The sequence below is a fragment of the Tachypleus tridentatus genome, chromosome 8 (assembly GCF_004210375.1).
Source record: "Tachypleus tridentatus isolate NWPU-2018 chromosome 8, ASM421037v1, whole genome shotgun sequence".
In the NCBI taxonomy this organism is placed as follows: Eukaryota; Metazoa; Arthropoda; class Merostomata; order Xiphosura; family Limulidae; genus Tachypleus; species Tachypleus tridentatus.
The window spans coordinates 62,084,232-62,112,097 of NC_134832.1; the positions used below are offsets into that span (position 1 = coordinate 62,084,232).

At 33.3% G+C, this 27,866-nt stretch overlaps 2 long non-coding RNA genes across 2 annotated transcripts in view; one reads left to right on the top strand and one right to left on the bottom strand.

Annotated features, from left to right (window-relative positions):
* The window catches only part of LOC143222500 (uncharacterized), a 128,217-nt gene that overhangs the window by 23,874 nt on the left and 76,477 nt on the right, over positions 1 to 27,866 (top strand). The window lies entirely within an intron of this gene.
* On the bottom strand, positions 1,032 to 27,792 carry LOC143222501 (uncharacterized). The gene is made up of 5 exons (XR_013012274.1): positions 26,917 to 27,792; positions 23,896 to 23,962; positions 22,253 to 22,733; positions 7,173 to 7,234; positions 1,032 to 2,344 (listed from the first exon to the last, which is right to left on the bottom strand). It is a non-coding gene; the product is annotated as an uncharacterized LOC143222501 (long non-coding RNA).

Sequence of the window (27,866 nt, forward strand, 5' to 3'; positions counted from 1 at the left end):
AACAAACCAATCAACAGCTATGTCTTGTTACCAAAACCAAAGTAGTATTGTAAAATTATTTAGCAATATCCTTCAAGTAACATAAATATCTCAAGAGACAGAAATTATTAAGTTATTTTCTCATTGTCACATTTTTCAATGAATATTAAATTATATCTTTTAATAAAGTACCTAAGAATTGGATCAGAGGTAAGACTGAGAGATTATAACAAGAGGAATCCTCAATAGCCACAGCACTTGAAATTATTTTAGACAGGGTTAGAGTAAATTAATCTATGATACGCCCCCCGCTAGTGCAGCGGTATGTCTACGGATTTACAACGCTAAAATCAGGGGTTCGATTTCCCTCGGTGAGCTCAGCAGATAGCTCCATGTGGTTTTGCTATAAGAAAACACACACACACACAATATATACCTTTTATTTCTTTTCATTAGCTGTATTTTTACCAAGCGTAAAGTGCACGTATTGATTTTATTGCTCATCAGGATGTTTACCAACCTACCCTCAAACTGAAATACTTTTAGGCAGGATCAGAGTAGATTAATCTATAAAATCTAGAGTGCAATCAAATATATCAATTGAAAAGGTTTGTCCTCTTGTGGGCCTGGCAGTAGATTAATCGGTCAATCCCAATATTCTTGGTAGAATAGCCCAAGAGTCAAGTCTTACACTGCTAAATAGGGACGGCTAGCACAGATAGCCCTCGAGTAGGTTTGTGCCTTGTCCTCCTGAGTCCAAAACTATAATTATATCTCAAATCGGTCAAGATATAACGGAGCTATAGCTAAAAGTTTGTACTTGAGAAAAACAAAACAAAAACTCAGAGCCGTTCTGTGAGCTGCAATATCACGGCTAAAAACTAGGATTCGATGTTCACGATTAGTACAGCAGAGATAGCCTACGGTGCAGCTTTTGTTACGTATTTCAATATCAAATTGCCTAAAACTGAGTTAAATTGTAATATAAGTATATGATTTTAATCAATGTCGATGTGTATCCAATCATGGTACTTGCAAACAACACTGATACAGTTTCTCTTTTTTAATATAAATATAATATATTAATATACAAACAATAATGCAATTTACAATAGTGGTTACTACAAATAATGATCTATCTACAAAAGTTTTATAAACTTACAAACAATATCAGGTCTTATTTCTGGTTTGGAACTTTCTTAATAACTTATCGGGGGTTCACGATGAGCGAATTAATTTTGAGCTCATGTAGAAACAAATCACTTAACAGTGCTGTTCATTTGGCTACTGATTTAAATGCTGATGTAGTCAGAAAGAAATTTAACCCTTTTATGTCTGTTGATTGTATATCTTTTACAAATGGCACTGCCAGTCCCATACCCATTTTTATTCTACGTGATACTGGGACGACTCAATCATTTTTATCAAAAGGTATATTTTCTTTGGATTCGATTTCTGCCAATGGTAAGTCTGTTATTGTTCACGGTAACGAAGGTGGTTTTGTTAATGCTCTTCTTTGTAGCGTTTATTTAACATCAGTCCTCGTTTCAGGACCAGTTGTAATTGGAGTAAGACTTACTCTGCCAATTAATGTTGTATCGTTATTGTTGGGAAACGAGTTGGTTGGGGGAAACGTTGTTGCTGAACCAAAAATCATTAGCAAGTTTATCACTGTTTTATCTAAGGATGATGCTATTGTTGAGGATAATCCAGACTTGTTTCTATCTTTGACCCGAGCTCAGCTGAGAAATTAAGTCAAGAATAAATGACAGTCATGTGTTGAGAGCATGATGTTATAGATTTGTCTTGGACATTTTTTAAACTCTGGTGATCTTGTAGGTGATTGTCCTAATAACAATTCCTTGGTGGGTAACAATGATGAACGTGAGGGATCTGGTTCAGGTGGTGAAGTTCCGTTTGCTAAAAGTGAGCTGATCGCTGAGCAAGAAAAGGATCCGCAGATCTCCTCACTACTGAAATAAGCATTTCCGAAAGACTAAGTGGCGAAAGTTCAATATTGGTTACTTTTTTTTTCCAAAAATGGTGTGCTTATGAGGAAATGCACACTACCAGGTGTTCCAGTTTCAAAGGACTGGGCTGTTGTTTATCAAATCGTTGTTTTAAAAGTGTATCGTTCTGAAATATTAAGAGTTACCCATGAACTCTCCGTGAGGTATCATTTAGGTGTCAAAACGACATGTGACAAAATTACGAAAGATGTTTCTTAGTTTTATAAAACTTGTCATAACTGTCAGTTGGTTGGAAAACCTAACCAGAAAATTCCTGTTGCTCCTGTGAAACCTATCCCAGCTTTTGAAGAAACCTTCAATCATGTCGTTGTTTGCTTCCACATGTGGCAAAAAATCTTGAATCACAAAATAATAGTTATATAAATTTTTGATACAAATAATATCAAAAGCTTTTGCAGAAATATGTGTTATATTAATGGTCAGTACCAAAATATTAATTGGTTGTAACGTTGTTATTACTCCCTAACCCAGTTTTAAGTTCATAGCAATAGTTTTGTTTTAAAGGAAACCTACATTGGGTTGTCTGCAGTGTTGACATTGGGGAATAGAGCCCCAGATTTTAGCGCCAAACCGTTGTCTGTCACATCAGGGGAGCAACAGCAATAGCAAGGTAAATCGTAAGATCATAGATCAGAAATAAATCATTAACTGTCTGTTAAAACAAGACACTTAAAAACAAGGTTGGTTAACTATAATTATAATTACTTTCAATGCGACTAGTTATGTCCTTTCATTATTAAACTTACGTTCGATTTCTATGCTGTTTAAGCCGTATTCCGTAGTAACGTCTAATAGAGGTGGTTAGGTTGTGGTGGTGTTACAGATGAGTTACGACTTAGCAAGCGAATGAGCCTGATATTGAACAAATAATGACATCAAATGGATACAATTTATCACCCAGTTGTCTTGTAAAGGGTTAGGATATATTAGTTTTATTTCACTTGCTTTACTTTTATGTAATATTGTAATGGCGCCAAGGGTATTTAAGATTGAGACTGCTATACAGAAGGGACAAATCTACGTCATATGAATTACACTGTAAATTAGATATCTGACACACTGAGTTAGTCAGTCTTCTGTACACAGTAGTATAAACGTTTTCCAACGAATTGTGTTACTGCTGTCACTATAATGTCTGTATTTTTCCTGTTATCTTAAAATCGTAATTTAGAATATTATTTTTCTTATTCCAGTGTAAGGTTCTGGTATGATGGCAAAAGAAAATTTTTTAGCGTGTTTATAATATTTTCTTATTTTCTAGATGATACATTCAGAATATTTTAAGACGTCCTCTGCTGAAGAGTGCTGGTTTTATTAATTACGTATTGTGATTTTTAAAGAAGTTTTTAATTTATTTCATCCTCTGGACTTGAGGACTTATAACGTCATATATTGAGGCTCAGTCTCTGTAGAGGCTGGCATGGCCAAGCATGTTAAGGTGTGCAACTCGTAATCTGAGGGTCGCGGGTTCGCATCCCCGTCACGCCAAACGTGCTCGCCCTTTCAGCCGTGGGGGCGTTATAACGTAACGGTCAATCCCACTATTCGTTGGTAAAAGAGTAGCCCAAGAGTCGGCGGTGGGTGGTGATGACTAGCTGCCTTCTCTCAAGTCTTACACTGCTAAATTAGGGACGGCTAGCACAGATAGCCCTCGAGTAGCTTTGTGCAAAATTCAAACAAACAAACAATCAGTCTCTGTGGAGAATACAACACGAATAAACCATTTTTACACTTCTATATTATTGAAATTAGCGGATTAGAAATATATACAGCTTTATAGGGATACAAATTTTCGACAAACAATTACTGCTGTATGGTACCTCGGTTATCTCCCGCGCGAGTCATTTGTGAAATTACATATGTAAGAGCATCTTGAAAGAATAATCTAGTCTTGTTCCAGATGATTTGTTCTTGTTTCAGATTTTATCGCTCCACGCCAGTAGAGCGGTAAGTCTGCGGATTTACAACGCTAAAATCAGGGGCTCGATTCCCTTCATTGAGCTCAGCAGAAGGCTCGATGTGGCTTTGCTATGAGACAAACACACACAGATTTTATCTCAGTACCGTCTACTGGATTTTTTATGCTATGAATTTGAAAGTAAATAAATCTGCTTAATGAAAAGTGTATTTAAGTTGGATTAACACTCCTACGAAAAGACGTTTCTAGTCCTGATTTCTCCAAGCCCGTTCCCCTGGCTGTGGTTTCGCTAGATAATAGATAGGGACAGTGGGAATCTCGTTAATCCATTCATTAATGGATTTAAATGGCAATTTCATTTAAATACAAAATTATTAGCCTAATATTAAAAACCTTTCAAGTTGCTCTGGGGCCTATTAGGCCCCACTTTTCGTAGGAATGTTAAGACATTGAGAACGGTTGTAACAGATAAATAATAAAATAAAACCCTTCATGGATATTTCTTACACGATCAATAAACAGAACAATACAAAATAACAAATAAGAACACGTAAATGGTTTCTTTATCTTTACACGTTGAACAAGTTAATAATTAAAACTAATGCAATTTTAAAACCACATAAAGCGCAATTTCTAATCGAAACAACTGTACAATAAGTTGAAGTCACGTTCAATATTCTCGCGCTACATTGTGAAACGTTATGTTTGCTATAAATAGGTTTTTGGGGTAAGGGTGAAGTCTCTATGTGATGACATATTTTAGCCCCAACGAAAGCGGTTGCTTTGATTTTTTTGTAATTTAATCCTAAAATCTCCAGGTGTATTTTGAATAAAAACAAACAAAGAATTGTTTGTTTGTTTTTAATTTCGCGCAAAGCTACTCGAGGGCTATCTGCGCTAGCCGTCCCTAATTTTGAAGTGTAAAACTAGAGAGATGGCAGCTAGTCATCACCACCCACCGCCAACTCTTGGGCTACTCTTTTACCAATGAATAGTGGGCGAGCATGTTTGGTGCGACTGGGATTCGGACGCGCGACCCTCGGAGTAGGAATCGAACGCCTTAACACGCTTGGCCATGCCGGGCGAGACAAATGAAGAAAAACTTTGTATTATTATAGCCAGCATATGATGTAGGTGGCGTTGTGAATTCATTTTATGTTCTTATTATAGTTCTTCCTGTATATCTATTTCATAAGAAAAGTACATTTTGAACTTTTAATTTAATAGAAAGCCAAGTGCTTACCTGTAACCAATTCTTTAATTTTATCATTGTTGTAATTATACAACACACACACACATGTATTGTAAATAATAACATTAAATGTATGTGTGAAAGACCGACGCCAAATAGCTTACCAAACCAATTCCACGAGAAAATGTTTTCCAGTTTGTGACCTTTCGTTATGATAATCAATTTTGATTAACTTGGTTATAAAATATTACGCGCTAAGAAAAATGGCTATCTAAAATTAATTATAAACTAATTCTATATCAATAAAAATTAAAATGGAACTAGATTAATAAACTGTTTATGCATTTTATATCCATAAAGTAATTACATTGTCTTTAAATATATCTTTTAACATATTAAAATAATTATTAAGATTTTGAGGTGTAGGCTTCTATGACCTACGTTCATAAGAGTAGATTAGATAATATATCCAATAATTTCTTATTCTGCCATTTTGTAAGTGTAAAATATTATAAAATAAACTCTGCAAACTTCATTTTGGTGTTCGAATATTTTTGTGTATTACTCTGAAGAATTATTTCTTAGTATTACTTATCAAGTAAAGAGTACTGTAATATACAGTACCTACGAACATCTTTCTATCAATATGTAGTAGTTTCACATATTTTGTAATTTTGAATGCTTTAAGTTGATTTTGACTTATAGACTTCAATGAAAATTGTTTAATTCTATTAGTATGCAAGACAGAAGTAATTAGTATCACGAGTTACACTCTCAAAAACTTATCCTTGGCTTAGCCTTTACTACCTGAATAAAATTATATATATATATTACAATATTAAACGTATTCAATAATCCATTCAGAATCATTTTGAGGTATTGCAAATAGCTTTTAAAATACGGAGGATAAGTACACATGTTCTATTTTACAATATATAAATTATTGCTTGAGTATGGCACGGCTAAGTGGTTGACTGGTAATCCGAGGGTTGCGGGTTCGAATCCTCGTCACACAAAACATGCTCGCCATTTTAGCTGTTGGGGCGTTATAATTTGACGGTCATTCCTACTATTCATTGGTAAAAGAGTAGCCCAAGAGTTGGCAGTGGGTGGTGATGACTAGCTGCCATCTCTCTAGTTTTACACTTCAAAATTAGGGACGGCTAGTGTAGATAACTTTCGTGTAGCTTTAAGCGAAATTCAAAAACAAACAAATAAACTTGCTTCAGTACTAATTTCGTGATAATAAAACAGTAATAATTGAAAGTTATTTGAATAAAGTGAAAAATATCTCGAGACAACTTTACTGTTGTTGTATTCTAAGTCTCTGTGGCTACTATAATAATTATAGTATAATTTGAATTATAACTATCCTTGACAACTGCATTGTTGTTGAATTCTAAGTATCCGCGAAGGAACAAAAAAAAATTAAAATCTCCATAAAATGTGAAAGTTATGATATATCTACTGAAACCGAGTTTACTTCTTCTAAAAAGATATTTTGAAATTTATAAATTCATTTTAATAAATTGTGACCAATTTTGAGTGGGCTTTTTTAAAGTTCATTGTAATGCACTAATTTTAAATTTAAGAGCTAATGTGGTACTAGGTAAATATACAATTCATTAACAACAACAACAAGACATTATAACAATACAATAATGGCATCTCTGTTATTACAACACAAACACCATTCTCCAAACTCAGAGATAGTCTGTGTAAAGTTAGCTGGTGTGTTTTAAGTGTCCTAATTAACAATTCCTGTACATGTGTCAATGTCTGAACACCATTCGAACTTAATATGTGTTAGTCATTGAATATTATTACATTATAATCGAATATATATTTCGTATCAGTTTTTGACATCCAGTATGTATTATACTTTAGTTGGCACCCAGAAAAAAATGAAGTAAATTTTACATTTGCAAAACAAGTAAATATAAATCGTTTCGATTTAGTGACGAATATATTCAAATATTTCGAATTTGTAAAAATCTTAAGGTACCCACGGAGAAATACACAGTTTGTAACAACTGGGTCAGTTTTAACTTACTGTCGTTACGTTAAAGGCAGGTCCTAACTGTTGAAACATTGACACCCATAGATCATCTTTACCTGAAAAAATACACATTAATTGTTGACATGAAGAATATTATAAATAATCTTTTATATATGACACTTGACATCAAAATAAACCATTTTGGTAACTGTGAAACACATACGTTAACTTTAATTGACAACTAGGACAAAAATAAATACCAAATGAAAATAAAAAAAATAAATTATATTAGTTATCCATATCAGGAATGAATATAAATTATTTTGGTACCCGGAATATTATGAGCAGTTATAATACGATAAACAAAATGTTTTATCACCATTATTCAGTAATTTATTATAATAATTTTATTATCACTGTTTGTATGACCACTAAATAAAACTTGGATGTAAAATAACAGTTCTATATAATACAATGATAACTGTAGTGACCAATACTAATTTTTCTGGTTTCAGGTTTATACTACAATCGAGATGTGGGACATAATCCTGCAACTGATGTTGTTTGATCAAACTACGAAAATCTATTAAATATCGTAAAAAGACTGGATAACGGCTAATGGGACTAGGATATTTGGATCAAAACTAACGAAAAGTATCATGACCAAAATTGGGATCGTGTTTTTAAAAATTAAAATTAGCTTAATGCAATATGTCGAAAGTAAAATGCGGCTGAAGATATAGTTAAAAATCATATGTATTTGTCATTTTTTTAAATTCAGACACTGTTCCATATTATAGACTTTTTCGTAGTGTAAATCTAACAAAAAGAAAGACAAAATTTGCATACTGAACATTGTAATATCGATCACTTCTTATTTCAACACCTACATTTATTATAAATTCACCTGTCGAAGAAAAAAATATATTTTCTTTCGTTTAAAAATGATGAAATGAGGTGCGTGAGCTATTTCAACTTAGTTTAATCAAAAAAGAGCGTATGTTATAAAATATGTGACAGACAATGTAGCATACTTAACTATAAACTTATGTTGAAAACGTAGCCTTTGAACAATCAGAATATTTAAAGCTACAATTCTGCTTAATTACTATTAGCATTGTCATTAACATAATATTTAAAGTTTCAAGTCTACTTAATTAGAATTAGCATTATAATTAACATAATATTTAAAGCTTCAAGTCTACTTAATTAGAATTAGCATTATCATTAATAAAATATTTAAAGCTACAAGTCTACTTAATTAGAATTAGCATTATCATTAATAAAATATTTAAAGCTTCAAGTCTACTTAATTAGAATTAGCATTATCATTAATAAAATATTTAAAGCTTCAAGTCTACTTAATTAGAATTAGCATTATCATTAATAAAATATTTAAAGCTTCAAGTCTACTTAATTAGAATTAGCATTATCATTAATAAAATATTTAAAGCTACAAGTCTACTTATTACTCTCATCCTTTTAAAATATTGAAAGCTACTATTAGCATTATTATTCATGAGAACATTCAAAACTACAAGTCTATTTAATTACTATTAGCATTATCATTGATGATATATTTAATGCAACAAGTCAACTTATTTAATATTAGCATTATCATTCATGAGAATATTTAAAGCTATAAGTCTTTTTGATTGCCATTACTATAATTATTCATGAGAATGTTTAAAGCTAAAGTCCACTTTACTAGTGTTAGTATTATCATTCATCAGAATATATATAGCTACAAGTTTATTAAGTACTATTTAGCTTCAGTGCTTAGTATTTTATTAATAACTATTTATTGTTATTCATAATATTGAACATATGTTATTTTTCATCACAATTTTGTAACTAATTAAATTTTTATTTGCTTATCATAACAATAAAGAACTGAATATTTTGGATACCATCTAAAGTTAAGACATGTTAACTTATTTTGAAGTGTTTTGGTTTTATCCAAAGGACTTCTGTTTGTTGACATGTTCGCTGTTTGCTTAAGAGGTCGTACGTAATCCTATTACAACAAAACTTTAGTACGAACTGTTTGATGTAGAGACATCGTTCAACCACATATCCGTCGAACAAACTCTCTGACTCCCACAGAAAACAGATTTATTTGTGTTAGAATGTGACCGAACTGTCAACTACTTTCTCACACATTGTTTAAACATACGAATGTCAAGATATATTCAGAATTCAGTAAAAAATGGATCCCTGTAAGGTAAATCATTTATCTAACTTTCAACGTGTTGGCTTTTTTTTCTTACACATCGTTTAAACAAACCACTGTTAAAATACTTCTGAAATACTGTAGAAAATACTTCCCAAGGTGCTAAAACATACCAAATTGTTTGGAAGTTTCATAATATTCAAACTTATTACTGTTGAAATATGCCCGAAATGCACTCAAGCACACACGACTGTTAAAATATTTTCGTAATACTGCAGACAACAGATTCAAGGAAATATATTAAAACATTATTCAGCTGTTGGCTGGTTTTAGTTAGATTATTTCAATACATATCTGAATAAAAAAAATTATTGTTTATCACGGAAAGCAGTTCCCAATGTCTTTGAGTCACTTTTAATTTACCATAAAGTAATCTAAGTTATGATACTTCATTATTTCATATTATACAGCAGACTAACTGTTTTGTTGTTTTCATCACCAAGGGTGAAATTGAAAAAAAAAAAATTGTGACGTAGAGGCCAAATTCATTATTTGATTGGTAGAACTCTGCTGTGAACTGCAGTTTCGGCTATTCAAGGCTTGTACGTAAGCGTAGATTGGTTCAGTAAATACCAAGTAAATACAGTTAGATCATCCCAATGTTCTAAAACATTACTTAATTGTAGGCAAGTTTTGTTTGCATTGTTAGAACATACGATTAGGTAACAAGTTATAAATTACTTTATAATTTAAATTCAGTTGTGTTAAAATATAACTAACTTGTTGACATGTTTTGTTTACGATGACCACTAACTGGATGCCATTTTTTTTTCTCTACACGTCATGCAATTAAACTCAGCTCCTTTCTTCTGGGACTCCAAGGTGAACAAACAACAACCCAGCTTTAATTATATACACACATCTGTAACCACCAGTGAACCTTTCAAATTAAAGGACTAATTCCACAAAATGGGTGTTATGTCATCCACGATAAATGGTTAAATCCATTGCAACTGATGACAAGGCAATTTTAATGAATCAAACCATCCAACTAACCAGCAAATTACACTAGATTCAATGTATGTATGTTATTGTACATGTATATATATCTATGTGTTTTCACGTTGTGCTAATTTTACTACACAAAAGTTTCACTAAAATATTTACAGATTTTAAGGAAAAAAGTCAATTTAACTGGGTGGATAAGTTTCCAGGTTTTGGGTATAAACAACAGGTAAAATAAACCACCGTGAGACCTTATTAAGTTTAAAATATTAGGTCAAATGTTTATTGAAGTATATTATAAATTTGATTAAATATCTGGGAAATTCAATGAAATGTGTACTTTTACTTACTTTGCAAGAATTCAATGGTATGTTAACATATTTGTTTATGTGTTTATAGTCAAATGTATGGTTCACAATGTAACAGTTATGGAGTTAGGCATGTTTGGTAGTATTTCAAAGCTGTAGCCGTATAATTTTGTTAACATTTAGGTCAATATGATTTAGAAACATACATTAACTAGTGATCACTTTTGAGTTTTCTAAGAATGCTGTAAAATGTTTTAAACATTGTTAATGGGACGTAAACTGTATTTTTAATAGCGTTTATTGTGTACTCGTATAAAAATGGATTGAGGAGAAACCACGTAGGGAAATGTTTAGACTACATAAATTGTTGATACACAGGGTACACGAGCTGACACAGGTGCAATCCATGCTGTTTATTTTTGACTGTTTAACTTGTCTGATTGTACAGTGTCTCTGTTACTTTAAACCTAGAATAACCGATGAGTGTTCTTAGTAGGGTGCAAAGATTGTAGTCACCATAAGCTACCAAAACATTCCCTGTAGTTTCGATTTGTACTCTATTCTAAATAAAAGCATAACCATTTCTTTATATCTGTAGTATTAGAGGATAAACCTGAAATATCTGCAAGGTTAGAAGATAAAACTGAAGTTGTTGTTGTTTTGAATTAAGCACAAAGCTACACAATGGGCTATCTGTGCTCTGCCCACCACGGATATCGAAACCCGGTTTTAGCGTTGTAAGTCCGCAGACATACCGCTGAGCCACTGGGGGACAAAACTGAAGTATATGTAGTGTTAGTAAATAAACCTGAAGTATATGTAGTGTTAGTAAATAAACATAAAGTATGTGTAGTGTTAGTAAATAAACCTGAAGTATATGTAGTGTTAGTAAATAAACATAAAGTATATGTAGTGTTAGTAAATAAACGTAAAGTATATGTAGTGTTAGTAAATAAACCTGAAGTATATGTAGTGTTAGTAAATAAACCTGAAGTATATGTAGTGTTAGTAAATAAACCTGAAGTATATGTAGTGTTAGTAAATAAACCTGAAGCATATGTAGTGTTAGTAAATAAGCCTGAAGTTTTTACAGTGTTAGTAAATAAACCTGAAGTTTTTACAGTGTTAGAGGATAAACCTGAAATATTTGAAGTGTAAGACGATAAACCTAAAAATTCTGGAGCACGAAAAAATCAAGTTTGATTATACATGATGTTAAATCCATATGCTCATCCACTTTTAAATGTTTGATGATCAGTTTGATTGTCCTAGGTCTTTACTGATACCAGTATATCGATAGAATCCTTGTAATTAACAATGTACGTGGAAAATAGTACAGATGCCAGGAATTCATCTATTAAAATAGGTTTTCTATGTTCATTTATGACAGGTGTGGTATGGTCACCAAGAGGATCAACAGCTGCTTACCGACAGTTTTGTATTGTTTATTGGCACATTGTCTACGCATGAAGAAGGATTGTTTGTTTTCTTATGGCAAAGCCACATCAGGCTATCGAACCCCTGATTTTAGCGTTGTAAATCCGTAGACATACCGCTGTACTAGCGGGGAACCATGAAGAAGGAAGCCAGATTGGGACCCTGAATATGAAAAAAGTCTCACAATAACTAGGTCAGAAGAATGTCGGTCAGTTTTATTATCTTTTTCATTGGCCAACTTGGAAGGAAAATTTCTTTTAATGTACGTTAGTGTGTCGAAAGTATAAAATATTCACAATTTTAAACTATTTTCAGTAATTAAATTTTACTAGCAACAAATAAAGTATATCATACATTGACCAGAGTAATTTGACATGAAAACAAACCCTTGAGTATACCAAGTTGCATGTATTTATAAATGAAAAATAATTAATTACTTAAATGCGTAATTACCGTATATGACACTTAGTGGTTTCACAGTAATTACTGATTCTATTTCATCATCTTGCTTTGTTTCAAGTTTATAAATTGGTGAGGGAAATAAAATATGAACGGAATTTCCTGAATAATTCTTCTGGATTTTTTTATATAAAATATCAGTAAAGAATATTTTACAGCAAATATGAAAAACGAGGCTTAGCACGAAAGTAAATCATTAGAGTTCTATAATACGTTTTGACGAACTGCATTAAAAACTAAAACTACTAATATATATATCCGTATGAAGATATTGATTTTCGGTTTCATATATCTGACGAATAAGGATCCAGAGACCAGTGGTATTGAGAATACAAATTAGAAATTTCAAAATCAAAGGTGTCTTACGATAAAGGACCAGGTAAGAAACCAAGACGATCTATACTCATTGACTAGAGACTCTACAGATGGAATGATGAAATTACCTGTCACTTTACAATGAATCCACAACTAAAGGTGTAGAGGGCGTTCAGTAGACTCAGTGTAAACCACTGATTCTTAGTTAACAACCCAACACGATAATAATCAGGCCACGACTTGTTATAGATATAACTAAAACACCTTGAAGGAATAGGTGAATTTTGAAAGGAAAGTTCAAATTTTTAGTACAAATCTCAAACCAAACAAGAAACTGAAAATACAAAATATTTTAGTAAAACTTTCAAACACTAAGAAATCCCTTATCAGTGGCTTAGACGTATATTTGCCGACTCATACCACTGGAAACCGGGTTTCGATACCCGTGGTAGGTTTGTTTGTTTGTTTTTGAATTTCGCACAAAGCTACTCGAGGGCTATCTGTGCTAGCCGTCCCTAACTTAGCAGTGTAAGACTAGAGGGAAGGCAGCTAGTCATCACCACCCACCGCCGACTCTTGGGCTACTCTTTTACCAACGAAGAGTGGGATTGAACGTAACATTATAACGCCCCACGGCTGAAAGGGCGAGCATGTGCGACATAAAGTCTTGTAAAAGTTACAATATTCTCCTGAATACTGCATTTTGATGTTTATTTATTAAATCATTGGCATGACTCTCAGTCTATACGATTACCTAAATCCAACTATTGAGTCATTAATACGTTTTTCTCACAACGTCATAACTGTTTGTTTATAATACAATATAATATAAGAGTAAAGTTGCATAGTCAACATTCTCCACTGCTACTTCTTGGAGTATTATAATTGAACAGTGGGATCTGAACGTCACTCTTATAACGCTCTCACAGCCCCAATTTGCTGAGTGCAATTTTGCAACAATTGAAAGCGATCCATAGACACCAGTTCAGTATCGTTATGAATTATCACATGACATTTCAAAAATTACTGTTTTTTTCCCTCTTATGCGACGCTCCGTGACATTGATTACAACTGCAGTGTTTACCTACGTATTCGTCTGTACAAGCTGTGTTATTTCTACTGTAGGTTTCTTTGTTGCATATAATCCACATCAGACTGTAACACAGGAAACTGATTCAAATAATTTTACACACTTTGAGCACGATTTTCACGTTTACTTCTGGGATGATAAACATGTACAAAAGATAAACACGGATAACTAGATGAGCTCCTACAAAAGTTGTATATGGCTAAATGGAACTGCAGCACGAACATGGGGCTAAATGAATGAATCAGGAGCTGTTCCTGAAAATGAACATGGAGGAATGGGTGAGCCAAGAGCTGCCCAAGAAAATGTTGTTTGTTATTTTAATTTTCGCACAAAGCTATTCGAGGGCTATGTGCACTAGCCGTCCCTAATTTAGCAGTGTAAGGCTAGAGGGAAGACAGCTAGCCATCACCACCCACCGCCGACTCTTGGGCTACTCTTTTGCCACCTAATAGTGGGATTTACCGTCACGTTATAACACCCTCACGGCTAAAAGGGCGAGCATATTTGGTGCGTACGGGGATTCGAACCCGCAACCCTTAGATTACGAATCGAGTGCCTTAACCACCTGGCCATGCCGAACCAAATCATGAAATATTAAGGTATAGACACAAATTGCTTCGAAATCCATAGCTATTAAATATACTCTAAAAAAAACACTGTTAAAAATGCAAAAGTTACACCCAGTTTATACTTAGACCAAATATATATATATATGTATATATTTGTATGAAATGAAAGCACAAACTTAAGTTTACGTAGGAAAATCAGTCATCATTAACACATAAGATTCTTTATGAAATAACAACTAAAGAACAATACCATGGAAATTAATTAGCACGATGTCTCATTAGGACATTTCACATAACAGTCTTGCTGAACCGTTAAGATAAGTTATGAAAATCACCAATGAACTGTTTACGTATGTAACGAATTGGGTTCCATTTCAAGTTCTCTCTTTGCTAATTACTGGGCTGCATGTATAATCTACGTATGTTCTACAATTATTTCCCTGTTTCAACAAGCCTGCTGCTTCAGTGAGTCGATTATAGTACAGAGAAGAAGGGAAGGCTAATTGAATTCCACTTATTAAGACAAATGTCTCCGCAGACAACAGATGACAGCTATTCCACAGAAATGGAAACAATAAACCCTTGCGTGCACGAGAAGAACATTGTAGAAACAGCTGTAATTTCCATATTAAACTTTAAATTGAAATTTTGGAACCTTTATGCTTGCAATTTCGTAATTGAAGCCTAGTGCTATGTTTTCATGCTTGAACTAAACATTCTGGGAGGAGTTGAATCCAGGCAAAATTTTGTTAAAAACTAAATTAGAGCTCAAAGTGGAATTAAATTGAATATATTTTAATAGAAAAAAGTAGGAAAAGTTATATGTAATTGACAAATATATAAGCTCAGCTATTTTTACTACAGTACAATATGTGAACTTGAATACGCGAGTGGAAAGGATTATTTTCGCTAAGATATAATAAACAGTGCCCTCTATTGGATCGTATACAAACGTATTATGTTCACATTCAAATATCCATTGAAATAACGTTTGAAATTGAAGTAAACACTATCTCATCATACGTTCATATCTTACGTAGTGAAGAAACAATCTCTTAAATTTAGCAGCGGGAATGCACTTAGTCATCACTATCCACCGCCAACTAACCTATTGTCAACACATAGTGGGATTGACCGTACTATATAACGCCCTCACGGGTGAAAAGGCGAGCATGTTTGGTGTGATGGGGATCCGAATTCATGCCCCTAAGACTACGAGTCGAGCGGCCTAACCATCTGACCATGTCGGGCCTACCAGAAATGAAAACGTTTCTCGTTGTTTTGTTTTTTATCTATCCGTATAATCGTCTCCGTTAATCAAAATCCTCTTAGATTACAAGTTCGAAGCAATCGCTTTAACCGTTACTGTTTCACAGTAAGTTAAATATCACGTGTAATTTTTTATTTTCTCTTTCTTCTTTGCATCAGTTGACAAGAAAACTTTCCTTTATTTGATTTCTTTCAAATTTAGTATATAGTATTTAGTATATTTTACTAATTTACTAATTTCATCGGGCTTAAATTTCTATCACACATTAGGGTTTTCTTAAAAGAGGATTTTTTTTTTTTAATATCAAACGTCAAATCCGGAAGTTATGAGCTCAAAAACACCATCCTGTCAAAATTTTCAAGCAATTTACTATATAAAATTTTAAAAAAATCGTGATATTTATTGAAAAACAACTTGGCTACAAAAAACCCCAAAAAACCCACAAAAATAAAACAACTGAAAGATATTGTGTGAAGTTACTGAAGTATTGAAGAAATGTACATACAATTAAAATTCTCCAAGTTTAATAGGTGTTTGATGCTAATTATCCCAAAGGATATCTGAGTATCAAATGTACGTCCTTTTTGGTTATTTTTACCTAACGTACGACAGCAACAAAAACGTTGTACCTAATAAAACAAAGCATAGCTGGAAACAAAAAAGTTTGGCTAAAATTATGAAAAAGTAATTGCTATGAAAGATACGAAATCAAAGTTTGCGACGAAAGTGGGATAATACTGATCATTAAAAGCATATATTGTGAGTAATCATTGATAATACTGATCATTAAAAGCATATATTGTGAGTAATCATTGATAATACTGATCATTAAAAGCATATATTGTGAGTAATCATTGATAATACTGATCATTAAAAGCATATATTGTGAGTAATCATTGATAATACTGATCATTAAAAGCATGTATTGTGAGTAATCATTGATAATACTGATCATTAAAAGCATGTATTGTGAGTTATCATTGATAATACTGATCATTAAAAGCATGTATTGTGAGTAATCATTGATAATACTGATCATTAAAAGCATATATTGTGAGTAATCATTGATAATACTGATCATTAAAAGCATATATTGTGAGTAATCATTGATAATACTGATCATTAAAAGCATGTATTGTGAGTAATCATTGATAATACTGATCATTAAAGCATGTATTGTGAGTAATCATTGATAATACTGATCATTAAAGCATGTATTGTGAGTAATCATTGCAAGTTTTGCAAAATGTTTAGAACATGCATAACCGCTAGAAGAAATCACACGAGCCGGTGTTTTTGGTGTTTAGAAGCTTGCATGCTCTATAACTTTAATTAATTAACTAGTTTGTATACCATTACAATCATTATTATTATGTACCATTACAATCATAATTATTATGTACCATTACAATCATTATTATTATGTACCATTACAATCATTATTATTATGTACCATTACAATCATCATTATTATGTACCATTACAATCATTATTATTATGTACCATTACAATCATTATTATTATGTACCATTACAATCATCATTATTATGTACCATTACAATCATCATTATTATGTACCATTACAATCATTATTATTATGTACCATTACAATCATTATTATTATGTACCATTACAATCATTATTATTATGTACCATTACAATCATCATTATTATGTACCATTACAATCATCATTATTATGTACCATTACAATCATTATTATTATGTACCATTACAATCACCATTATTATGTACCATTACAATCATTATGATTCGTGAAATCTGAATGTACATCCTTCTGTCTCTACTCTTTCTGTTTTTGGTGGAATCACCTTTTCTTGTACTATGCTATTTTTGATTAGATAAATAGTAAACAACTTGCGCAGACACTAACGTTCTTTGGATAATTTCTACAAACACTGGTTTTAAGGATGGTTTATTTGTTTTGTTACTATACACAAAGCTATATGAAGAGCTATCCGTCCTCTGTTTATCATCGCTATCGAAACCCGATTTGTAGTGATATAGGTCTGCAGACATAGAGCTGTAAGTGTTAGATATCTTGTGCAAATATATAACACTTTCTTTTTTTCCGCCAATCATTGCAACTAATTTGTCCTAAGTTTCTACCGTGTAGGAATAGTTAGTTGCTATATAATAGGTAGTTGATTGAAAATAATTTAATACCAAAGTTCAAAATTAATGTTTATTGAAAACCGCAAAAAAATTATATTTATCGAGTGGTTTTCAGTCTTTCAGAGAAGCTATTGCCTGCACAGCTGGTATGGGTAGTATCACTTTTATCGATAAGCAGAAAACAACGTTTCGACCTTCGTAGGTCAACTTCAGGTTCAGAAAAGTGGCTTTCTCGTCATCAAGAATTGTCTGAACAATTAATATTGTTTTGTAGTTAGGTGCAATCCACACACGCAATCCACCAGTTTTGAAACAGTATTTTTTTTATTCTCTAGCAATCCCGGTTAAATATATTCGTTTGTCTTTTATTTTCTTTGAAAACAGCCAGAAACAAAGCCGTGTGAACAACCGGAACATAAGGAACAGCGGTAAGGTTCCAGTTTTCTAGATTACGCTAGTTGGTTATCTGGTTCCAGCGAAGTCGAATTATTTTGTCTGTATCGTTGACTTGGCAACAAGGAACAACTGTGCTTTATGATTCGATATGACTGAACATCAAGAGAGGGGAAGGGGGGGAATAATTCTTATATTTCCTTTCCCTGAAGTCTCAACCTACCTTACCCTCAGGTGGGGGACGGACGGTAGCAACCGGCGCCGTGCTGTCGCCACTCACTACCCCGAGGCCGCGGCAGCTGTGGAGGGGCGGATGCGAGCGGAGGGCTCGGCGTTCGGGGAGGTCTCATCGGCTGACAGCTAAGTGTGGCGGCAGCGTCAAGGGTGTATCGTCAGAACGATTTCCTCCATTGGTGTAATGTAACCATTCAGATGAGCATTATGTTTATTGGTGCTTTGTGTTCGACACGTATTCTTCACGACTTCGGCTATCTTAGTTCTGCTGTTTACTTAAAATAAACCACAAACTTAACAGTAAGTTAAGGAGTGTCTCAAATAGTTGTTGGAATTCACTGAATCATTCGCACGGCTAGTTAATCTCTTTACCCGAAGAAAGTTCAAGGAATAAATCTATTCTACACAAACACATTTTACGTGACATACACGTGATTTCCACTCCTCATATTACAACAAGTGTAGCGTATGACATATCTTTTACGATTTTACCGATACTATTAAATTGTAAGTGTTCAGCCTCTGTGTAAACAAAATTTAATCATAACGCATTACTTATTACGGAAATCGAACAACGTACTAAAGTAAGGAAACTTGTTTGCTTCAAGTTTGACCTTCCACTAGTACAGCGGTAAGTCTACGGATTCACAACGCTAAAATCAGGGGTTCGATTCCCTTCAGCGGGCTCAGCAGATAGCACGATGTGGCTTTGCTATAAGAAAACACATACACACACGCTTCAAGTTTGTCCTGAAACTAATAAAGTTCGAACAATGAATTTATTCAAAAAGTAGACAAAACAACCTTAATGTTTGGAAATTTTTTATCATTACAAGTGGTTGGTACATATGGTATATGTTATAAAGGTTAAGAGAGCGTCGCCTCGTTGACTCAGCGCTATGTCTTCGGACTTGAAACTCTAGAATTCGGGTTAGATACCCGTAGTAGGTAGGACACAGATAGCCCAGTGCTTAACTACAAACAAACAAATAATAGCGGCTCTCCCGCTTGACAAAGTTTTTATTAATTTTTCTAAAGTCCAACAGTTGTTAAATAATATTCATTTATATGTCAAAGCCGTTTGTTGATCAACAACGTGTGTTTATAACTTGAAACAGTCTTAACGGATGTTTATTTGGAAGACGAAATAATTGGGAAATAGAGGAGTTTATTTGGATGAAACTATTAGGTGATAGAGGAGTTTATTTGGATGAAACTATTAGGTGATAGAGGAGTCATTTAGATAGAACTATTGGGTGGTAGAGGAGTTTATTTAGATGGAACTTTGTGTGATTTTACATATATTTCAAACGTTAGGATTTCCTGTATTTCACTTACACGTTAAATATTAAGTACATTTATCATCTTTTTTATTTTTAGAAGTATTTCAGTTCGATATAATTTTTCCGCGTTATATATGTATCACCTTTTGTTTTGAGAAAGAATACTATTTAAATTATAACAGGACGATAGATATTAAAATATTGTCCCTGATTTACATTATATAAAACACCAAATTTATTTGAACTGGGTCCTCCGAAATAAAGAACGATTTATTAGTGCTTGCAAAATGGTATCTGATGTTTTTACTGCTTCTATATACATTATAACTGATTCCAACTTCGTTCTGTATATTAATTGCTTTCCCAATGTATACTTCGAAACATATAGTTTTGTCATATGTATTATTAATCCTTAAGTAATTCGAAATGTGCTAATTTTAAAATTTGAGGGCATAGCTAAGAGACAAATTTAGCGAGGTAGGGAATTACTAATGTAAATGAATTAATATACAGTCATGTGTATACACGTATTGAATCTCTGTATAACTGCGAAAATCTAAATATGAGCAGTAACTGGTACTGTATCTTTTTTTCATAGTTTAGCAATAGAAACGTAAATATTCAGTTGTACTTCTTCAAAGTGTAATTCTCACATGGCCTTTGTCACTTGCAGGCGATGGAACTTATGGAGTAAAATGTATAACTTATGTAAAGATAGTCTGGGCATATATATGTATAACGACATAGTATTGACATTCATAACATTATTAAATGGAGATGTTCGTATTTGAGATACAAACTAAATTCATGAGATAATAAAAATGTAACATATAAAACCAAATAACGTATACTGTAGTTAGCGAAAGATACGATAAACTCTGATTTATGTTTCAAACATTCAGTCAACCTTTCACTCCAGCTATAAGCTTGTATGCAGTATGAAATTGAATGTTGAAGCTTTTGTATCCTTTGTGTAAATCTGAGTGGTAGAGATAAGTGCGTGCTTGGTAGGTTTTGCTCTTCTAATAGAGTAGCAAATTTTCCTACCCCAATTTTTTTTTCTGGTTCCAGTTCTATTGAGTACTTGCTAAATATGCGTACGATTGCTGTGGACCCATCGTCGGCGTCTGGCGTAATTTGTAAACATACACACAAACACGTAACAATAAATATATGCCTATAAACATACGTTTCAGATGCTCCATACTTATTACCTGTGACACACAGATATATATTTCATCTTGTGGCAAATCATAATGGATGTTATAATGATGGTAATACGGTAACGTGGCTCACTTCGTTTTCTAAAGTTTTCTATTTTCAAACTTTACTCTTTCTAAGTTTGAGCTAACGTAAATGGCTGCTGGTACTGTTCGACTCAGATAGCAAAGTACAGTTACACCCAATCAAGCTTCCGTGTTTTGTAGCATGTTTTGTAACGCTTATACATTACTAGTTAACCGCTATTAGCCAACGGTCTTATACTTAATAGCAACCATACATACAGCGTTTTATATTTATAACCCGGGTTAAACATATTTATAAATTTATTACAATAGTTCTCTATTTGTCATAACGTATGCGATGAGAAAACAGCTGAAATTGACCAGATATGATTCGGTTTTAATTAAATATATATGTTGTGTACAATTCAATTGTATGGTGCTCCCCCCATTGACACAGCGGTATATCTGCGGATTCACACCGCTAAAAACCGGGTTTCGATATTCGTGGTGGGCAGAGCACAGATAGCTCATTGTGTAGCTCTGTGCTTAATTTCAAAACCAACAAACAATTAGATGGTCTCTTGAATCTTCTATCACACTGTTTATCTTCTTTAGTAGCTACATTGTTCAAATTGAAGTTTGTCCAGAATATTTATAATGTCTTTTAAACATATCAGTACAAAGTGAATATAATCTTACATTTATGAAGAAACTTGTATAATTCGATAAAAAATGATTCAAAATTATCATAAAGCAGTTCTGACAAAAAACGTATTTAATAATGAAAACTTCAACAAAAGTACTACTTATATGTATCTGTCAAAAATATTATTTTGTAAGTGAAGTAATAAAGAAATAGCTTAGTAAATGTGGGTTAAGGCAGTCGATTCGTAATCCGAGGGTCGCGGGTTCGAATCTCTGTCACACCAAACATGCTCCCTCTTTCAGCCATGGGGGCGATATAATGTGACAGTCAATCCCACTATTCGTCGGTAAAAGAGTAACCCAAGAGTTGGCGGTGGGTGGTAATGACTATCTACCTTCCCTCTAGTCCTACACTGTTAAATTAGGGATGGCTAGCGGAGAGAGTCATTGTGTAGCTTTGCGTGAAATTCAAAACAAACCAAACCAAACTGAATGCAATCAAAATTTTCGAGATTTAAGAGAAACTTATAAAACTTTTAAACATATACTAATTTAAACATAGACTATGTTTGAAGATAATAAATACACAGTACCTCTGACACTTCAATTACATCGTCAGCTTAAGTACCATCGGCACTTATTTGTTTTACGCCGATACTATACGTTTCAAGATTACGCTCGTTTGTACTCTTTGGGCTGTTGTTTTTACCGCCATCTATGAACGAGAGACGGCGGAACGGTGAAAATGCTATGCCTTCGAGACCCTAAACAATCGTGTCGTGGAGGCTTTTGTAGTACATTCTAATTAATAGAAGTATTGATTTATCAAAAACAGCTAGGACAACAAGTCTCGCATGTCTCTGGGTCAATTGTCGCTCCCTGGGAGAACCGCCATGGCAAGCGATGACTCGTGTTCTAGTGTCGTGGATAATTCAGTGATCGTACGGACACTTCCAAACAGCTCGTTATATTAGAGTTAAAACTACACAACCACGCCGTAAAGAGCTCACGCACGCCGGACCAATACGTGTGTTCTCCGTCAGGTTTGTTCCTGTAGTTTGGATGAACGAGTTTCTGTAAAAATTGATGTCACAAATTAGACGTTTTGGAATTTACTAAGTGTCAAAATAACACGCTGACATTTTGTACAGTACTAGAAGTAAAACTGTGTTTCTCACGTTACAAGCTGTTATCAATAACATATTACAAAGAACATTATTATACTTTGTTGATTATACAAATTAAATTGTGTTTCTCACGTTACATGCTGTTACAAACATAATGACATGTTACACTAGTTTCTTCTTCAAGGATGGAGAACATACTTCACTTTGTTTGGTGTTCAGGATAAAATATTGTTTACTGTTACAAACATATTAATTTGTTACACTGGTTCCTTATTCAAGGATGGAGAACATACTTCCCCTTTGTTTAGTGTTCAAGATAAAATATTGTTTACTGCTACAAACATATTAACATGTTACACTGGTTCCTTCTTCAAGGATGGAGAACATACTTCCACTTTGTTTAGTGTTCAAGATAAAATATTGTTTACTGCTACAAACATATTAACATGTTACACTGGTTCCTTCTTCAAGGATGGAGAACATACTTCACTTTGTTTGGTGTTCAGGATAAAATATTGTTTACTGTTACAAACATATTAATATGTTACACTGGTTCCTTCTTCAAGGATCGAGAGAACAGTTAGACTTCTATTGATGAATATTTTTGTTTACGTCTTACTTCTTGTTGCTGATAATACATCACGAAATGTAATTATGGGAAAAAATATTTTCCGCCTGATATTTGTAACCTTTTATTTGAAACGTTATGGTACGTGACACGGATATACTGTCGTCACTTCAAGAAAAAACTGTTGGGTGTAATTCTAACAAACACACCCCTTGACGTAAATAGGATAAGAATCCACACCCGTAAAGATGTAAATGTGAAAAATAAAAACAAATCTATTAATTTTTAAGTTGCACATTTATAACACATATATACGGTGAGGACGTTAGGTTTCATATTTCAGTTTCCAACGGTGATCAGTGGTTATGGTAACATATTAATATATTGTTTTACAATAATCACACTTGATTTAGATGTGATTTTACACCCGATATGAATTCACACTTTTCTCTGTATAATTACCGTGTCATTAGCTTACATAATAGTGCGAAATTATACATTTTTTAGGCTATGACACAGAGAAAATATATATTTCACTTACTTGCTCGTCCAGTTTATCATGCTGTATGAGTCATTTGGTGTTTATGTTTTCTTTCACAAGTAGTGAGCTACGTAGACCATGAAGAAACAAACAAACAACACATTAATATATCTATACGATATATTACACAGCGTGGTTTACGAAAAAATAACATTTTTATGTCATCTATGTTCACTCCACGTTAGGATTTAGTTGATTTGGTGCGTTTCTATAAATAATATTTAGAAATTTCAGCCTTTGCAAGACAAAGACACGAAACTGTTTCACTTCTAAATTGTTTTGAGGATAGAAAATGAATATTATATACAAACGTTGTGTTTGATTGGATGGGTGCGACCGAGGGTCACGTAACCACACCATGAATGAAGCTATGGACACGGTATAAAAGTGACAATTTTTTTATTCGGTTCAAAGAGCCGGATAAAGAATTTGTCACAGCAGAATTAGAGTCGGCTATAACGTGCCGTTCGGGTTGGAAATACCGAGTATGTCATTTTGCTTAACACTCTTTGGTTAAACTTGAAGTCATTTGAACCTCAAGGCGGATATTACCTCATTCCTTTCCACAATCGTAGTAATTGGCACAACATTTAAAAACAAACTACAAGTTTCGCTACTTAGCCTCCAATAAGATTCGAAATGTCTTACAATTTCAAGTTGTTACTATATATGGTTCGAATCCTCGTCGCACCAAACATGGTCACCCTTTCAGCCGTGGGGGCGTTATAAAATGACGGTCAATCCCACTATTCGTTGGTAAAAGAGTAGCTCAAGAGTTGGCGGTGGGTGGTGATGACTAGCTGCCTTCCCTCTAGCCTTACACTGTTAAATTAGGGACGGCTAGCGCAGATAGCCCTGGAGTAGCTTTGTGCAAAATTCAAAAACAAACAAACAAACATACTATACATTTCTTTACAGTCTCACTTGTTATTTAAGGGCCACGTTTATTCTAAAAACACATTTTGATGTTTTACTGCTATGTTTCCTGTACTAAAATTAATGTTCTTCCAGTGGTTTAGCGGCAAGGTTAAGAAATTATAATGCAACAATTCCATGTTCGATTCTCACGCAGAACACGGTGATCATTGCGTAGTTCAACGTTTAATAAAAAGAAAACAATATTTAACTTTACGAAAAATAAAATTTCTGAATTATAATGTATGCATTACTTTTTGTTCTTCTAATCTGTTGTTTCAAGTAGTTTTTAATCACATTTTATGTTTCGATAACTACTAAGGTTATTCGATAAAACATTTCCTAAATAGATGTTCGTAGATATTATTTTAGCATCACAATGAAATATCCATTACCTAAATTTATTATAGCGTTATGAACGTAGGTATCTATCCGCAACGTATGTTTGCGTGTCTAACTGTTATGTATATACGCGTGTATATATACATATCTTTGAGCAAGTATATTGCATTTGCAATACACGTTCAACTGTCACAAGTAATACAACATTTTACAGTCCCTGTCTGTGTTGACAGCGCTTTTGTTTTTCGTGTTTTATTTCTTCGCGGGTTTTTATCTGCCGCTTATTGGATATTCATGTGAAGCTCTTGTATCATTATGACATTATCTACTTTATTATATACATTTAACTTTGATGCGTTCCCAAACAAATGAGACAAACGTATTTGCATGATACAATAAAATATAATGAAAAATAAAAAATACACAAACATACAGTATATAAAAAATACATAATGTCATTTCATTTTTAATATACATAGAAACGTATATTTCAAAACCTATAAATGTTTCTTAGAGAATCGTTTATATACCTCTAATTTAGTAAACCAACTTTATAACTTTCCTCATTATTTACTGGGATCTGTTATACTTTGAATATTGGAAAATGATTCCATTCATTCATCAAATTGTATCTCAAGATGACAACATGTTAGACTGTTCTTGTATAGATCGTCTATCCAGAGACTTCATGATGAACAAACAAATGGAATGCCTAGTTCAAAGTGGAGTGGCTCTTGTGGAGAAATAAAATCATTCTGGATTATTTTTGGAGGTTATTGCCTCAAGACTTTCCCAATAGGTGAACTATGCAGTGGCTGAACATTTCAGCTTTGCTCACCATTTTCGACTACTTAAACATTGGCTTTGTTCAGTCTCAAAATCAGTTCTTGGTTAATCGTTCATTTTTATATGATTAAATCTTGTTTGAATCTAATTCTTTGCATATTGTAGATTACACGTTTAATTGGTCATATATTGTGGTTCATATGTTTGTCTAGCGTATGGTAATGTTAGCAGCAACTGAAGACAAGCGACGTATTACCCCAAGCTGGAAACAGTAAGTTTCTATATGATAAATAATTCAAAAATACCAAAGTATATAAAGTAACACATCCTGTAGTTTTCAGGTAAATACATCAAAGACGGACTAGTATATGAGAATATTTTCCTTACAAGAAATATCTTTTTAACTTTATAATTAATATCCACTTGTTCCAAATTTCACTAACAGTAAACTGATAAGCTGTGTCTAATATTTTTATATGTGATGAATATAACAGTATTAAATGTCATTTTGTTGTCACATTTAACTATCTTGTATTTAAAAGGCTGGACATACGCTGCTGATAAATGTAAGTGTATTGGTAAAACACACACATACACTTAAACATTTAGAATATTATCTATTCTATACGAAGTACCTTGATGAACATTTTAAGTCGAGTATCTATCAGTTGTTTACTGATTACAAATGGTATCTTATAGACACTTGTGAAACTTCGTCACTTTGAAACTAGAGTGACGATGTTTCTTGGAAGGCGCTGAAGACTCGCTTCTTTCTTCGAATACAGTTAAGGATAAACTTATATTTTATACCCCACTAAAACTGTGATATGTTTAACAAGTAAATGAAAATTTAGAAAAAAAACCTTTTAAAGTTTTATCTTCGCGAGTGCTGAGACCCCAGTTTTTTTTAATCTAATATCACTAGGAGTCTTCAAGACTCTAGTTAATGTGCAGTTTAGCTCCCAACAACAGACTCACCTAAAAGTTGATCTTGACTAATGGATTCAGTTCCAGGTTTCATCTCGCTATCTTTTATATAGAAAACTATACATAGAACAATTGAACAGAAATGTCTGGTCATTGGGCCGAATCTTCAATTATTTCTAATTCTAGTTGACAAGGTCTTCCCTGAAGTGTCAAGAGTGTCCTGATGGTGTCTGTATATTTTTTTCTTGAAGTAAAGAAAGCGACCAGTGGTCAGGAAAGCCAGTCGCTTGGAAGGCCCACGCTCCACTGCTCACTTTCCAAACTTCATGCAGCGGTATCTCTAAACGACATGTTTCGAATCTCTAAACACGGTCTTGCATCGAGCAGAGGCCCCGGGTCCCGGCTTTCTACCTCTGCTACAAACGTAATAATTATGGGCCATTTCGCTCCAGAGACTAGCTACACTGCCGGCAGCACAAAGCAGGACCAAATTACTAGTCTCTAGCCGCCGGTACGTGTCATTCTTATAGCTCTGTATTTGAGAGCTTTGCTATTGTTTTAAGCAGTTTTCGCCATAGAAAACCATTAACGCCGTCAACAGGAAGTTAACATCAAGAAATGAAACTACTGCTATATGATGAAACAAAAGAATAAACTTACATTTATACATCTTTTTGTTTTGATTTGACAGAGCAAGAAAAGTCAAGTTTCAACCATCACCTGCATAGAAAACTTGTCTGCTAAAACATCTGAAGCCAACATACGACTATTCCGAGTCCCATTGTGTTTATGTAGAATTTTGTCTCGTATTTAATTACATCATATTATGTGGAGGTAAACCTATATTTGTACAAATAAAGTTCGGAATTTCATAATTTATAATCCATCATACGTCTCATAAGGACATCTTTCACAGAATATTTGTTTAGTAAACTTTAAGTTCACTTTAAATGATTTTTACATTTTAGTTTAATTTGTAAATACAACGCACTTCATATTTA